Raw genomic sequence first — 16605 nt, 5'->3', positions numbered from 1 at the left:
TCTTCCTCTGCCCCCACCCTAGCACTAGGACTGGAGTGCATATGTGCTCTCTCTCTCCCTCTTTTAAATAAATTAAATCTTTAAAAATATTTGTGAGTTCCAGCCCTATGGTCGGTATAGAATATACTTTAAAAAAAGAAAGTTTCTGTTAAAAAAGAAAGAGAGAGGAAAGAAAGAAAGAAAGAAGAAAGAAAGAAAGAAAGAAAGAAAGAAAGAAAGAAAGAAAGAAAGAAAGAAAGAGGGATCCCTGGGTGGCGCAGTGGTTTGGCACCTGCCTTTGGCCCAGGGCGCGATCCTGGAGACCCGGGACCGAATCTCACGTTGGGCTCCCAGTGCATGGAGCCTGCTTCTCCCTCTGTCTGTGTCTCTGCCTCTCTCTCTCTCTCTCTGTGTGTGACTATCATAAATAAATAAAAATTAAAAAAAAAAGAAAGAAAGAAAGAAAGAGAAAAGAAAGAAAAAGAAAAAATCATAAGAGAAAATATATGTATAGTACTATACTATATTTACTGAAAAAAAAAAAAATCCGTGTATAAGTGGACCTGCATAGTTCAAACCCATGTTGTTCAAGATTCAACGATGTTGTTTCCATTCGTGTAATTTTGACATTTCAAGAATGTTATATAAATTGACTCATGCATTGTATGACTTTTTGAGATTAGCTTCTTACACTCAGCATAATGTCCTTGAAAACCATTCAAGTTAATGCATGTATCAACAGTGCATTCCTTTTTATTGCCGAGTAGCATTCCTGGTGTATTAGGATCCTCCAGAAAAACAAAACCAATAAGATATATGTATGTACAAACTTATTTTTTAACTATTCACCTATTACAAAATATTTTGGTTGTTTCCTGGTTTCGGCTATTACAAATAAAACTGTTGGGAACACTCGTGGCTTTTTGTGTAGACATAAATTTTAATTTCTCTGGGATAAATATCCAAAAGCACAATGCTGGGTCATGTGACACATGTATGTTTGTTTTTTTTGTTGTTGTTTTTTTGTTTTTGTTTTTGTTTTTAGAAACTGCTTAGGGGAAACTGGATGGCCCAGTAGTTGAGCATCTTGCCTTCCTTGCAGTTTGTTATCCTGGGATCTGGGGATAGAGTCCTGCATCAGGCTCCCCGCCCCCCCAGCATGAAGACTGTTTCTCCGTCTGCCTATGTCCCTGCCTCTCATGAATAAACAAATAAAATATTTAAAAAAAAAAGAAAGAAAGAAACTGCTTAACTATTTTTCAAAGTAGCTATACCATTTTACATTCCTATCAGCAATATATGAGATACATTTTCTCCTTTTCCTCATCAGCATTTGATATTTTGCTGTTCTTTATTTTAGCTCATCAACATTAATAATAGGTGTGTCATGGTATCTCATCATGACCTTAATTTACATTCCCCTAATGGCTCATATTATCAAATGTCTTTTCATGTGCTTATTTGCCATCTGTATATTCTATGCAGTTAAATATTTCATTCTTTTGCTCATTTTCTAATTCCATTATTTGTTTTTTACTGTTAGAATTTGAGAGGTCTTTATATATTCCAGATATGAGTCCTTTATCAGATATGTGGTTTGCAAATATTTTCTACTATTCCTTAGTTTGTCTTTTCATCCTCTTAACAGTCTTTTGTTCAGTAAATATATTAAATTCCGATGAAATCTAGATTGGTCATTTTTATTTTTTTTATTTTTTAAGATGTTATTTATTCAATTGAGAGAGCATATGTGTGTGTGCTTGGGGGGGGCGGTACAGGCAGAGAGATAGAGGGAGCAGACTCCGTGCTGAGCAGGGAGCCTGATGCGGACCCCATCCTGGTGCTCCAGGATCATGACCTGAGCCGAAGGCAGATGCTCAACCAACTGAGCCACCTAGACACTCCTAGATGGGTCATTTTTAAATTCATGGTTTGTACTTTTAGTGTCATGTCCAAGTACTGGTCACCAACCCTATGTCCTAAGCATTTTCTCCTATGTTTTCTTCTAAAACTTTTTTAGTTTTACCTTTTACAGTTAAGTCTATCATCTTTTTAAAGTTATGTCTTTAGTTAATAAAGTGTGAGGTTTAGGACGAGGTTGAATTTTTTACCTATAGATATCCAGTTGCTCCAGCACTCTTTTTAAAAAGACTTTCTTCCATTGAATTGCTTTTGTACCTTTATCAAAAAATCAATTTGGCCATAGTATTTCTGGGTTCTCTATTTCAGGGGGAATTTTAAGCCCTTGGATGGTATTAATGTTGGGTTAAATTTTAATAGAGGTGCCTTCTTTATTAAGGGACTTATGAGGGACACCTGGGTGGCTCAGCGGTTGAGTGTCTGCCTTTGGCTCAGGGCGTGATCCACAGTCTCAGGATCGAGTCCCACATCAGGCTCCCTGCCTGGAGCCTGCTTCTCCCTCTGCCTACATCTCTGCCTTTCTCTCTCTGGGTCTTTCATGAATAAATAAATAAAATCTTTAAAAAAAAAAAAAAGCAACTTATGATCTGTCCCAGTGTTCATCAGGGCAACTTACTGTAGCCTTGTTCCTAGCCCCATTGACTAAAACTCAACCTCTCCACCTACCACCTATTCCAGTCCCTTCCTTTTGTGAATTTGGAATTTGAGGGAAGTCTTCACTGGTCTGTTTGCCTTTCTACACACCCTTTGATCCAAAATCAGCATTGCCAACAATATGCTCCTGTAGAATCTCTGGTTCTCTTGACATTCTGCGGGATTCCCTCAGCTACCCATAACTGCAGTCCTTGGTGATCTCACATATAGGATATATGCCTAAGAACGAAACAGGAATAACTTGTTTTGTGCCTTTATTTATTTAATTTTTTACAATTTCACCTAACTATAGACTCTACCACAAAGCTTAATAAAATGTCTAGGTCTAAATACCAGTTTAACATTTCAATAGAAGTATTAATATTGACTTTACTTTTTGCTTATATTTCATGTATGGTGACCAGAAACCTCCTTCTGAACAGCTTATCATTGCTAAACAAAACAAAATTTTTTAAAAAGATTTTATTATTTATTTGAGAGAGAGAGAGAGAATGCTTGCATGAGCAGAGAGATGGGCAGAGGAAGAGAGAGAAGCAGACTCTCAGCTGGGCAGGAAACTGCCCCCCTTTGATCCTAGGACCCCAGGATTATGACCTGAGTGGAAGGCAGCCACTTAACTGACTGAGCCACCCAGGTGCCCCAACAAAACAGCAATTTAAGACACTTGTTTTACTACTAATTAGTACTCACTATCTAACGTTATCTGACTCATCAGTAGTTCGGCATAGCTTTTAATTCACTGAGCATCTTTTTTTTTTTTTTTAATTCACTGAGTTAATTTAAACCGCTTTAACCACATTTCCCAAATGACATTCTGAGGAACAATAATTGTAAGAGACATTAACAGGTACTCCTAAAAATTGCTTCCATAATACTAATGCTTCAAGGAACAATTGTTCTCATTCTGCAATAAATATTGATTGAATAAAATAATTTTAATTTAATTTACAAAACTTAGTAAACTATATAATTTTAAACCTTATTTCTACCTGGAGATCTACACTGGGTCCTACGAGGTTACCACATTCATTCTGGCCTCCAGTTTACACTCTGTCCTGGAAACAAACACATGATCATGTCACCTGTATGAATCCCTCCAATGGCTTATCATTGCTCTCAGAATAAAATCACTTCTCCTGAACTGACAAGTTCTACATGGTTTGTCCCTCACGTTTCTCTCTAGACCATTGACTGTCTTTTGGTCCTGCCCCAGGGCCTTTTGCAAACTGTTGCCTACTAAAGTGCTCTTCCTTGCCTCTTCTCTAGTCATCCTCCTTGTTCAGATCATAGCTAGAGACTCCTTTGGTAGAAACCGTAGGTATCTTATAAACATTTCCCATCTTCGTCCTCCTTGCTGACAGAGCCTGACTCCTGCTATAGAGGCTAAAAAATGTAGGATAATTGCTTTCCCATGAGCTTTTGCAGCCAGAACACGGGCATGCCAAGGCCAAGGGCATCTGAAATCTCTTGTGGGTAAAAAAAGCTTCTGGAAAAAGGAGATACACAAAGAAAAATGCCTCCTTTTCTGCCTTTGAATGCAATTGTATGAAGACATAGAGCTGTGGCATCCCCTCAGCATTAGGGACTAAGCATATGAACCTACCCAACCAGAAAGGATGGAATAGCAGAGAGAGGGAAAGAGCCTAGGGTTTTAATGGCATTATTGAGCTTCTGAATAAACCTTGATCAAAATACCTCCTCCTTCTTGTTATAAGAAATAAGTGCCTTGAACTGTTTAAGTCTCCATCAGCTAGATATCCTGCAGTGGAAAACATGTTTATTGATCCTCTTACACAAGGAAAATTTCTCTGACTTCCCTGACCACACCAATTCCTCTTTTGGTAGACACACCTAGCTCCATGTCTTTCTCCTTGGAGCACCTTCCATGCTATTTTAATGCAATGTAATCATCACTTTCTCCAGAATGTAAAGTAATTTCTCTGTGGACAGGGATCATATCCATTTTTGCTGTTCATTTCCCATACCTAGCCTAGGCCCTGCCACATAATAGGCCCCAAAGAAGGTACAGAATAAATGAATTAGTGAGTGAATGAAGGAATGAATAAATGAAGCTAACTAGAACTGTAAAAATGTGGATAATGGGGAGGGCCTTTTCTTTTTGTTGTTTTTGCTTAGATAAAGCTTGTAAAATTACTTTTCATGTGGCTGTCCTCTCACAAATCTTATTGGTTTCTAATATTTCATCTTTGATCAAATGTCATTTCCTGAAGACTGGGTTGGGATGTCGGGGATAGAGGCCTCATGTTGCTGGCAAGAGACCTGAAACCATAAATCTACCTTTTACTAGACTTGCATTAAAAAAGAAAAAAAAGTTTAATAACCCCTTTCATTTCCTTATTTCTCACATTTCAAATACAGGATATAGGCCTGAAATGAAAGAGAAATAATTTGCTGTGTGCATTTATTTTATTTTATTTTTTTACAATGTCACCTAAGCTATACGTTCTACCGCTAGGATTAATAGATCCTAGGTCTAAATACCATTTTATTATTTCAAATAGGAGTATTAAAACGTGAGTCGATTTTACTTTTTGCTTGCATTTCAAGCATGGTGGCCAAAAGAAACATTTAGTTTAGACTTTCTGATGGCATGTGAAATTTACAGTGGATCTGAAGTTGTCTGGTTTTAATTTTTTCCCCTTGCACATGGGTCTTCAATAAAGCATCCAGAAGAAAATAAATTAAAACCAGACATTTCTATCAGAGGTTTCGCATGCAATCGCTACAGACATGCAAAATTCCACCATCACTTATTGGCTACAAACTAATATTTTAAATCACATCTTATTTTTCAGTGCTAATTTAATTGAAAACCTTGAATTAATACCTTATCATCTTAGAAAATTATCATGACATCTGGCAGGACTGCTGAGGCTTTGTCAACAAATGAAATAATTTCTACCTAGAGTGAAGAACTGCCGCTTGAAATTACTTTTGAAAAAACAAAGGGTACAAACAATCAAAATTCCTAAGAACTCAAGGAATTTTTTTTCAAGGAATTTTTGTACATAATTTTGATCACATGTCCCATCACAAACTGGACTTCCAATCCTAAATTTTCAACTGCTTATAGCTCATTCTCGAACTTAAAATGTAGAAATCCAAACTACTTATATTCTTTCCCTTTTCCTTACCCAAAGCATATCTGTTCCTCTCATCCAGTATTGCCTATCTTGGCCAGATACCACCATCTTTATTCCAATATATGATGTTATCAACTGTAAAATGCATCATTATTTTCTGTACTATTAACTACAGAAAAATAGAGCAAGTAAGCCATGACACAGTACCGATTATATATACTGATTTCAGAAAGGCAAAGTGTGGGGAAATGCACATTTTAGATGCAAAGAAATATAGAACTATAAACGTGAAGACTCAGATTCGAAAGTCAAGATCTCTGTAATGAGCAAATAATGAGGTAGAAGGAGCCTGAATACTCCAGCCATCCTTCAATTCTGTAAGAACTGCCAACCCATTATTCTACCATCATTTCCCTATTCTTCACTCCCTCCCTTAATGAAGACTCTCCCTTCTTCTCCAAATTAAATTCCCTGGCCAGTAATCATGATTATTTTCTTGCTTACACTCACAACTCCCTTGCCTGTCTCTCAGTTTTTTGTACTCAGCAAAACTGAGTCCAATTCTCTTTCCATCCTACACCTACATTCATGCAGCTGATCATGACTGGGGAAAAGCATCAAACCATACCAGTTTGCTGTTTGCCTCACTTGACCACAAACCTCAAACTGACCCTTAACACTATTTGGCAATCATATTAAACTTTCCTATATTCTTATAATCATACATTTTTAACCTCATTCATCTTCACATTTTATTAAATGACTCTTTCACACCTTCACTCTCCTCAAATGTCTGTTACATCTTCTCCCATCCTCACTTTTTAAAAATATTCCTTTAATTTTTTTAAATGTTTATTATTCTTTAAAGTTTTATTTATTCATTTGGAGGAGGAGGGACAAAGGAAGAGGGAGAGAGAAAATCTCAAGCAGGGTCTGCTCTGAGTGCAAAGCCCCATGTGGGGCTCAATCTCATGACTGTGAGATCATCCCCCTAGCTGAAATCTAAAGAGTTGGATGCCCAACCGACTAAGCCACCCAGGTGCCCCAATTTTTTAATTTTTTTATAAATAATCTCTATGTCCAAAGTAAGATTCAAACTCATGACAAGATCAAGAGTTGCATGCTTTACCAGCTGAGCCAACCAGGCATCCTTATCCTCACTTCTTGCCGATGACTTTCCTACTTCACTGGGAAAATTTTATTCTTTTTAAAAATTTATTTATTTATCTATTTATTTATTTATTTATTTATTTATTTATTTATTTTAGTAATCTCTACTAAATCTCCACACCCAGCATCGGGGCTCTTCTGACTGTGCCAGTCAGGCACTCCTATTTCTCCCATTTTAAAAAATAAAACTGACCTTGACTCAATTTTATCCCACTAACGACTGCCCCATTTCTTTGCAGCAATAATCTTCTAAAGGTTGTCTGTATACACTATCTCCATTTTCCCATTCTCTCTTCAACCTACATAGGCATGCTTTCTCTCCCACCTCTGCACTGACACTGCTCTTTCAAGGTCACTAATATCCTCCATGTTGCTAAAGCCAAGGATCAAATCTCAGACTTCACCATATTTGACTTATCATTTGATACAATTAATGACTCAGTCCTTAATAGTCCTTAATACACTCCTTTCACTTGGTTTTCAGGACACCATACTGTCCTGGTTTTCCTCCTATTTCATTTGCATGCTCCTCCTCACATTCCAGTGCTGGTTACTTAATATTGGAGTATCCCAGGACTCAACCCTCAGTCTTCTTTACATCAACCTTAACAATCTCATTCAGGGGGCGCATGGGTGGCTCAGTGGTTGAGGTCTGCCTTTGGCTCAGGTGGTGATCCCGTGGTCCTGGGCTCTAGTCTCCCATCAGGCTCCCTGCTGCCTCTCTTCCCCTCTGCCTCTCTCTCTCTGTCTCTCTCTCTTTTTTTCTCTCTCTCTCCCTCTCTCTGTCTCTCATGAATAAATAAATAAAATCTTAAAAAAAAAGTCATCTACCAACGGCTCAGTGTTTTCTCATGAATTGAAGATTTGTATTTCCACTTATTTACTTAATTTCCTCACTTGGATACTCAACAGATATCACAAACTTAACATGTCCAAAACTCCTAAATTCCTGATCTCTCCCAAATTTGTTCAACTGACAGCCTTTCTGTCTTAATTTTATCATTGCAACTATTCAAGCTAAAAATTTTAGAGTCACCCCTCCCTCTCAGGAATGCTAGTTCTGAAATATCTTGGGATGTTTCTGAAAAATGATTCCATACGATGGAGTGGCCACAAAGTCCATATATATAAGACTCAACAACAGGCAGTTAAAGATCTAAAAACAGCTACCAGAGACTGCTTTGATGACTCTCAACCATCAACACTGAGAGATGTCCAGGTGAGCATAAGGAAAAAAGTTTTTATTCAGTTATTAGAAGAACTCGTTCAGTTAACTCCTCACTACCATGCTTAAAAACTTCTGGCCACTTTGTATATCCCTGGTTAGATATTCACAACATATTGGAGTCTTCCTTAACTCCTCTCTTTTTCTCTCACCCAAATAAGTTCCTTGAAGGCTCTACCTTCAAAGTATAACTATAGTATGACCACTTCTCATACCTCTGTTGCTAGCTCACAGGTCCAAGCTACCATCACCTCTTGCCTAAGATGCTGCTAGTATCTTTTAATATATCTCTCTTCTTTTGTCTCTGTCTCCCACACTGTATTCTCAGCACAGCTGCCGCATGGTCTTTTTTAAAATATAAGGCAATTCATGTCACCCCTTTGCTCAGAACCATCGATAGGTCCTCACATTAGAGATTATCTAACTCTATTACCTCTCTTAGCTTATCTGCTCTTCTGCTCTTCTTTCCTTCCTCACTGTTTTCTTCAGCATACCGGGCATTTTCTCACCTTAGGGCCTTTGCATTGATTGTTCCCTCACCTAGAACATATTTCCCCCTATATACCAACATGGCTAACTCTGTCCTCTCATAGGTCTTTGATCAAATGTCACCTTTTCTTTTTTTTTTTTTTTAAGATTGTATTTATTTATGCACAAGAGACACAGAAGGAGAGGCAGAGACATCAGCAGAGGGAGAAGCAGGGTCCCTTCAGGGAGCCTGACGCAGAACTCGATCCCAGGACCTTGGGATCATGCCCTAAGCCAAAGGCAGATGTTCAGCAACTGAGTCATGAGCCGCCCAGGTGTCCCAACAGATCAGACTTGAAAGGGGCACACATCACTTCTATCCACATTCCAATGGCCATAAATAAGTCATAAAGTCATATTTAACTACAAGAGGAATTCTGGAGAAAGTAGTATATCTATGTCCTTTGAAGGAAAAGGAAATGGACTTCAGTTAACACATTATAGTCTTTGCCACAGTCTACTCTTCTGATAATTAAAAATCTCTTTTCTCTTTTCTCCTTGTATATAGAAGACACCCATTCCCCTCCCAAGGAAACAAAGCAAAGCAAAACAAGTTTCATGCAGAGGTTGCACCCAGATGAAGCTGATAGTAACATACTAACTTGGTGCCTACCAATATGAACCAAAAAGACAAGTTTTATGTCCCCCAATGCCATCAACATGTATATGCAAGTTACAATGGTGGAATTGTGACAGATAACTGCATTAAACACTCCTGGTCAGGAAAGGAAAAGATTAGAGATACACGGCTATCAATACAATACACTTGGCAACTTTGAAGTTTTGTTGAGCAAACATTTTGAAGGTCCTTACCTTGATTACACTCTGATTCTTTTCTCTAGTAGAAAGTCCCTTATTCATTGTTCTCTGCGTTTTCTAGACCCTTGCGCTCTGGGAAGTACTTCATTGTCCAACATGCTCCATAGATACTCCTGCAATATGCCTTTCTTGGGAGCTGCCCACTTGTTACTGCTTGCTCCTAATGTGCAAGTTTGGGCTTGAAATTATGTTAATAGTTCAATTCCTTCAAAATTTCAGTACATTTCTGATTGATGTACTTTTTCCTCAGTTTCATGTGTGGGTAGCCACACCTAAAAGTCCTTCCTAGGCATAACTTTCAAGCCTCATTGATTTTTTGCTTCCTTGCTTCTTCTAATAAATCATCTTCCAGTTAAATGCAACTACTGAGTGACCCTCACTGATTTCTTGTGGAGCAGAGATGAGATGTCCTCATGGAGCTGTTTCCCAATTATACAATTGCTAGCAGATAAATGGTTGTGTTTTAATCTACCAAATTGGGGGTTGTTCATGATACAACAATAGATAATATATTATGTCACATCATTACGTTTTCTTTTAACTGGCCAGTTACCTTCGGGGCACCTAGACTTTGAGTAGGAACGCCATACCTGTATTCTGATTTTTGCCTCAGAAGAAGTCATAGTAACACTATTAATATTTAGGCAGAAACAACAGGTGTGAACTATCCTGAGCAAACCAGAACATAGCAGATGTTTTATAGCTCTTTGTTGTCCAAAACCTTTATTTTCCTTCAGTCTTCTTTCCTTCTCTATAGGGTGTAGAAGTAGCTGACTTTTGGAATTTTTTCAGGAACTAGATTTCTGGACTCGATCCTCTTTCATTTCTGTTTGCAAACGGTGATTCTTTTCTGAGCACATTGGTTTCCTGCGATAGCTTGCTGATAGCTTTCCCATTCACTTCTACCAGCGTCACAGAGGTTATAGGGTCTTCCTTCAAGCTATCACTGGAGATAGTTTTGCCATGTGTTTTACTTCTTGATAACATGATTCTGTTTCTAGCCTCTGATTACAGTCTCCTCATTGCTTGATGTTCGACTACTAAGCCAACGTCACACATTTTCACTTGTTATTTTTGGCAGAATCCCACATCAATAAGGAATGTTCAATAGTTCAAAAATATTATTTCTCACTCACATAAAGCCCCAAATAAGTATTCCTGGTTGGGGGGAGGAAGAAGTTCTCCCCTAAGCTAGTTCTATCTTGTGGCTCTGCCCTTTATACGGTAAGTTTGCAGTCACCATGTTCTGAGTCAGGCTGGCAGATGGAGAAACAGCATTAAAAGATCATATGCAGGGGACTTTTATGGGGCAGCCCTGGCAGTGAAGCACATCCTATTAGCTGAGTACATCCTATTAGCTGAAACTCAGTCACATAATTATACCTCATTGCAAGGAAGGCAGAAAGGGTTGTATGGTTGTATAGTCTAGCTGTGTGCATGGGGGCGGGTGGGGGGAGAAGAAGAAGAAGAAGAAGAAGAAGAAGAAGAAGAAGAAGAAGAAGAAGAAAAAGAAACTTTTCTGAAAAACCAGCCAATCTCTGCTACAATAGGTCACAGAAGTAACAAGATATTCTCAGTTTGCAGTAATTCACTCATTAGGAAAAAAGGCAAATTTATGGATAATATAAATGTCCGTAATCTAAAAGCATTGTGCATTGAACTTTGATTTCTTCATTTCCTCTCTACATTTGAATATGTATGTGACTGGTATTCTTGGAAGATTCCTCTCACCAAATAATATGCAAAATATAGATCTCATTCCTGTAAGGCTGATTGGTTTCATAATTTTCTCACCCCTCAGCAGCTCTTCCTTTGGTAACACTGGCAGACTAATCTAAATTGGATCACCTTTTGAATCTTCTTTGAAGCTAAATGTTCTATTCCAATAAACTTCCCTATTAGTTTGCAGGTAACGTAAAATAAAAATAAGACATAATAAAAAAAGAAGTAGCTAGTCAGCGTAGAATCAGAAATCATCTAGTCTACTTCGTTTAATTTTCAAAGGATTGTTTTGTGCTTATTCTACTATATTATGGGTGCTGGCAGTTAATAAGCACAAAAAGAATATATTCAAGATATGCAAAGGAAATCAGTGCTGGGTAATAAAGAGTTCACTATACCAAAAAAAAAAAAATACTACAAACATTTCTATAGTTAATTCAGTTTTGAAAACTTGCTTCCAAAGTGCGATTGTCACTGTTCTATGCAGAATTTTTAAAAATGAAGAACATGACAAAGCTGTCAACAGTTTTTCCAAACACATTAGACTTGTCTTTTTAAACTCTTAAAACATAATCATGAGAGAAGCTAGCAATTTTGTTTGCTGAGCCTTCTTTTTTCTCATTGCTCAGAGTTTCACTAAGACTGTACCTCTTTTCAGGCATTAAAGAATTGAGTAAGAGTCAATAGATTATATTACCAAAAGGAATATTAATTTCTGGAAGACATCAAGATTCCAAAGCTTGCCTTGAAATCATCAGTTAGTCACGTGGCCCAATTGCAACAATTGAGGAAAGCAGGATGGAGCTATCCCATGCCACTAAAAGGCTTAGCATACTAATGGCCCTTTGACACTACCAGCCATTCAGAAATCAGACTTTGTCATGCTGAAGAATAGACCACTCACCCCCAACAGGAAGCATTGGAGAGGGAAACGTGACAGTAATTCCCTGTCAGATGAAACTGAGGTATTGTTTTGGATTCCATCATATGTGAAAAGAATTACCCAGTCATAAATTTAAAATATTCTTTCTTTACCTGTTAGCCACTTGTTTCTTTACTTGTTAGAGTTAAGTATCTGTGATGAGTTAAGGTTAACAATTTTGAAAATCTAGGTGTTTTTGAACAGGTTGTGAAAATCGGGATTTGGCTACCTGCTATATTTTGGTAATCAAAATATTGCTAAAGATTACAACTGTCTAAGAAAAACTGATCAAGATTCAAGTGTTTTCTACCTTTCCTTAGCTAATAGGAGACAGAAGACCGTGTGAAAAAATAAGGCAAAGTTAGAAATAATCTGCTTTAGAGTTATTTTTCTCTTTATTTATGCAGCTTTAAATGACCTTGTATTAACATGCAACAAAACACTAGAAACAATTCAGTGGAAAGCCAGCATAAAAACCCAGTAATGGTCCATGGAAACTTGGGGAGGTGGGGAACTCACACATTAACACATCAAAACTAATTTGAAGAGGATTTAATTGATCCATGGGCTGTCAAAAGAAGACTTCAGCTCGTAAATTACAAGTGGTTGTCTGCTCATTACCTTTTTTCTTTCAAAAATAGAATAGATATAATCTAGTGTTTTGTCTGTTTATATTTATTTATTATTTTCCACTTCTGTATTCAGTACCTTATTTTGTCTAATTATCTTGTGTTTGAATCATTTTTCAAAGGGGGAAATATTTATTTCAGGGAGATTATCTCTTGTTCCATGAAAGAGGAAAAAACAGGTTCAAATCAGGGAGACTTCATCAAAGAGAGTTGTAATCCCTATTGTGTCTGTGTATTCTTCCCATCGGTTTAGAGAATGTGATAAATATCTCTTTGAATCAAGCACTGGCATTTACTTTTTCAGGCTCCAACAATTTAAATGTGATGCAAAAATAGGATATTCAGATACAGTAATTTACTACACTGAGTTGCTTTTCGGTTTTGAAACACTACTTGTGTTCTTTTTTAAATGTCCTTTTTCGCTGGAAGTAAATTAATTTTTTTCTGTAATTTTAATTTTATAACTATTTTTTAGGGGAAAAGAAAAATAAAACAATATCATTCTTTGTGATCCAACACATTTCACTGAACCCAAGAAATGAATAATTGCAAAAGAAAAAGAAGCCTTTTAAAGTTTCATTTAGCTCTGAAAACCCTCCCCAGATCCTCAGCTCCAGCTCTTGCAAAAAGATACGTTATTTCAGTTTTCGAACACTGTTGAATAGCAATATAGAATTTATTTTTCTTCACTACTCAGTCACCAAAAATTTTTTTAAATATTAATTTTTAAATTGTAACTTGGTTGTCCTGATCCTCTTGCCAGGTTTCCACATGGTTTTAATTTAATGTTCCTCAGTTGGTATCTTCATTACTTCATGCTCCTCTCTTATTGAAATATACTGAGTAATTATATTTTTCTTTTCTAAACAAAAAGAGTGATAGAAGTCATGAACAGATTTGAAATTTTTAAATGTTTTATTGAAAGTTTTTCTTTTCTTAATTTCAAAGACTGTAAAGCAGTTTTCTTAAGGGAGAAAAAATGTGTATTTTAAAGGATAACATTATTATCTGAGAGAATAGATACAAGTTATAAATTTTGTTTTGTTGTCCTGGAAGAGAAGGAAAAAAAAACCTTATTTTAAAACTAAATTTGAGGGGATCCCTGAGTGGCTCAGCGGTTTTTGGCCTTTGGCCCAGGGCGTGATCCTGGAGTCCAGGGATCGAGTCCCACGTTGGGCTCCCTGCATGGAGCCTGTTTCTCCCTCTGCCTGTGTCTCTGCCTCTCTCTCTCTCTCTCTGTGTGTGTGTCTTTCATGAATAAATAAATGAAATATTTAAATAAATAAATAAATAAATAAATAAATAAATAAATAAATAAAACTAAATTTGATATTGTGGTGATTTATGAAATCTGGGGCTTATTCATTTTCTATTTTTTTTTATTATTCATTTTCTAGTAAGCAACCGTAAACATTTAAAATTTCACAAAATATTTGTAATAAAGGTATAATATGGGGCACCTGGGTGGCTCAGTTGGTTAGGTGTCTGCCTCCAGCTCAGGCCATGATCCCAGAGTCCTGAGATCAAGCCTCACATGGGCTCCCTACTCAGCAGGAAACCTGCTTCTCCCTTTCCCTCTTCCTGCTGCTTCCTCTGCTTGTGATTTCTCTCTCTCTCTCCCCTCTGTCAAATAAATAAATAAAATCTTTAAAAAAATAAAGATATAGTATTGTCAGAATACCCATTAGATTACGACATACACAGTCTTTTGAAATAAAAAATTTATTTCAGCTTTATCCTTGTTTTTTTTGGATGTGCTGAATAACTTCTTAGTAACTGTGTTTTGCTGACCTTACCAGTCCATAACTGACCTTTAAAAATACTACTTTCTTTTTTTAGGACTTGAATATACAAAAGAACTAGTAAAATGAACAACATTTTAAAAACTAAGATCGAGGAATGCCTGGGTGGCTCAGCGGTTGGGCACCTGCCTTCGCTCAGGTCGTGATACCGGGATCCAGGATCAAGTCCTGCATCCGGCTCCCTGCATGGAGCCTGCTTCTCCCTCAGCCTGTGTCTCTGCCTGTGTCTCAGTCTGTGTCTCTCATGAATAAATAAATAAATCTTAAAACAAACAAACAAACTATGACTGAATGCATTCTATGACATTCTATCATGTGTTTTCCTTTCCTGTGATTTCCATCAGGTGCCCAGGCACCCTGGGCAAAGCTGGAGCCTCGTTTCACAAGAGTAACTCCTCTCAGTGACAAGGATTCTGAGTACTTCACTTTCAATATGACTTTCTTCTCTGCTGGGATGGTTTTCCCCACTCCCTCAACCGATCAGGCACTCAACCCACAAGGAAAATGTGACCAGTCTCTTCTTGGAGCGTCAATTTTACTCTAGGATAAATATATTGAAACCTATTTGGCATTAAATTTATTGAGATATGATGGAATACAATACAAAACTCTCATAATGTTTTAGATCAAACATAAGACTCTAGAGAAACTTCAAGATTGTGAGAGAGCCTTCCAGGTTCTTCATTCTGCAGCTAGGGTACTTAAGCAGAAAAGTGTGAGAAACACTGAATCAACACTCAGTAAGGTGCAAACTTTTTTTCCCCTCCCCCTGGCTTTACAGTTCTTATATATACACCATTATCTTCAATGAGTTGTTTTTTGTTTTTTTTTTTTTTAGATTTTATTTATTTATTCATGAGAGACACAGAGAGAGAGAGGCAGAGGCACAGGCAGAGGGAGAAGCAGGCTCCACACAGGGAGCCCGGGACTCCAGGATCACCCTCTGGGCCGAAGGCAGGCACCAAACTGCTGAGTCACCCAGGGATCCCATTCAATGAGTTTTCTTTATCCAAATTCTTCTATCTCTAAAACAAACCCAGTGCTCTGAAGCTAGGATTTCTGAACAAGAGAAGACCTGGAATAGTAGAGCAAATTCTACTGAAATCTAAATTGAGTGATGAATGGTGTTTCAAGGATATTGCATTACTGGGTCACATGTAGGGAAGTAATATTGTTATTATTGTTATTTATTTGTTTATTTTTAGCTTTTATTTATTTATTCATAAGAGACAGAGAGAGAGAGGCAGAGACATGGGCAGAGGGAGAGGAGAAGCAGGCTCCCTGAGAGAACCCTGATGAGGGACTCGATTCCAGGACCCTGGGATCATGACTTGAGCCAAAGTCAGATACTCAACCACCGAGCCACTCAGGCACCCCTCTTGTTTTTCCTTTTAAAAAAATGAAAATGTTTTCATACTTCTAAATATATATATTTATTGGGACGCCTGGGTGACAGTAAAGAACTAGTAAAATGAACAACATTTTAAAAACTATCGAGGGATGCCTGGGTGGCTCAGCGGTTGGGCGCCTGCCTTTGGCCCAGGGCGTGATCCTGGAGTCCCGGAATAGAGTCCCACATCTGGCTCCCTGCATGGAACCTGCTTCTCTCTCTCTCACTCTGCCTCTCTCTCTCTCTCTCTCTCTCTCTCTCTGTGTGTGTCTCTCATGAATAAATAAATAAAATCTTAAATATATATATTTATTTATTTAGAAAAAACTAAACAATATCAAGAAAGAAAAAGAAGGAACTAAAATTCACCCTAGGCCTTATCACACTGAGATTAATGTTGTTCGTTGAACAAAATATTTATTCAATGCTCACTGTATGACAGAGGTGTCTTTCTATACACACACACACACACACACACACACACACAGAATTTTACATAAATATATACCGTGCTGTTCTAGTACTTCCTTTTTATAACAAAATAGCCACAGACAACAAATATCTCTATATCCTCATTTTTAATAGTTGTCTAGTAATTCTTTATGCAGTGCTGGACTATTTACTTACCCATCGTTTTTACGGCTTTTCTTAATTTCTAATCCCCACACCAATCTTTTGAGACTGAAGCTTTCTCAAGTTTACTCCAAAAATAAATATTTCTGCCATTTATGAATTTTTGAC

This window comes from Nyctereutes procyonoides, unplaced genomic scaffold, assembly GCF_905146905.1.
Source record: "Nyctereutes procyonoides isolate TBG_1078 unplaced genomic scaffold, NYPRO_anot_genome, whole genome shotgun sequence".
NCBI classification, from domain to species: Eukaryota; Metazoa; Chordata; class Mammalia; order Carnivora; family Canidae; genus Nyctereutes; species Nyctereutes procyonoides.
Note: the sequence above shows the minus strand (reverse complement) of the source record.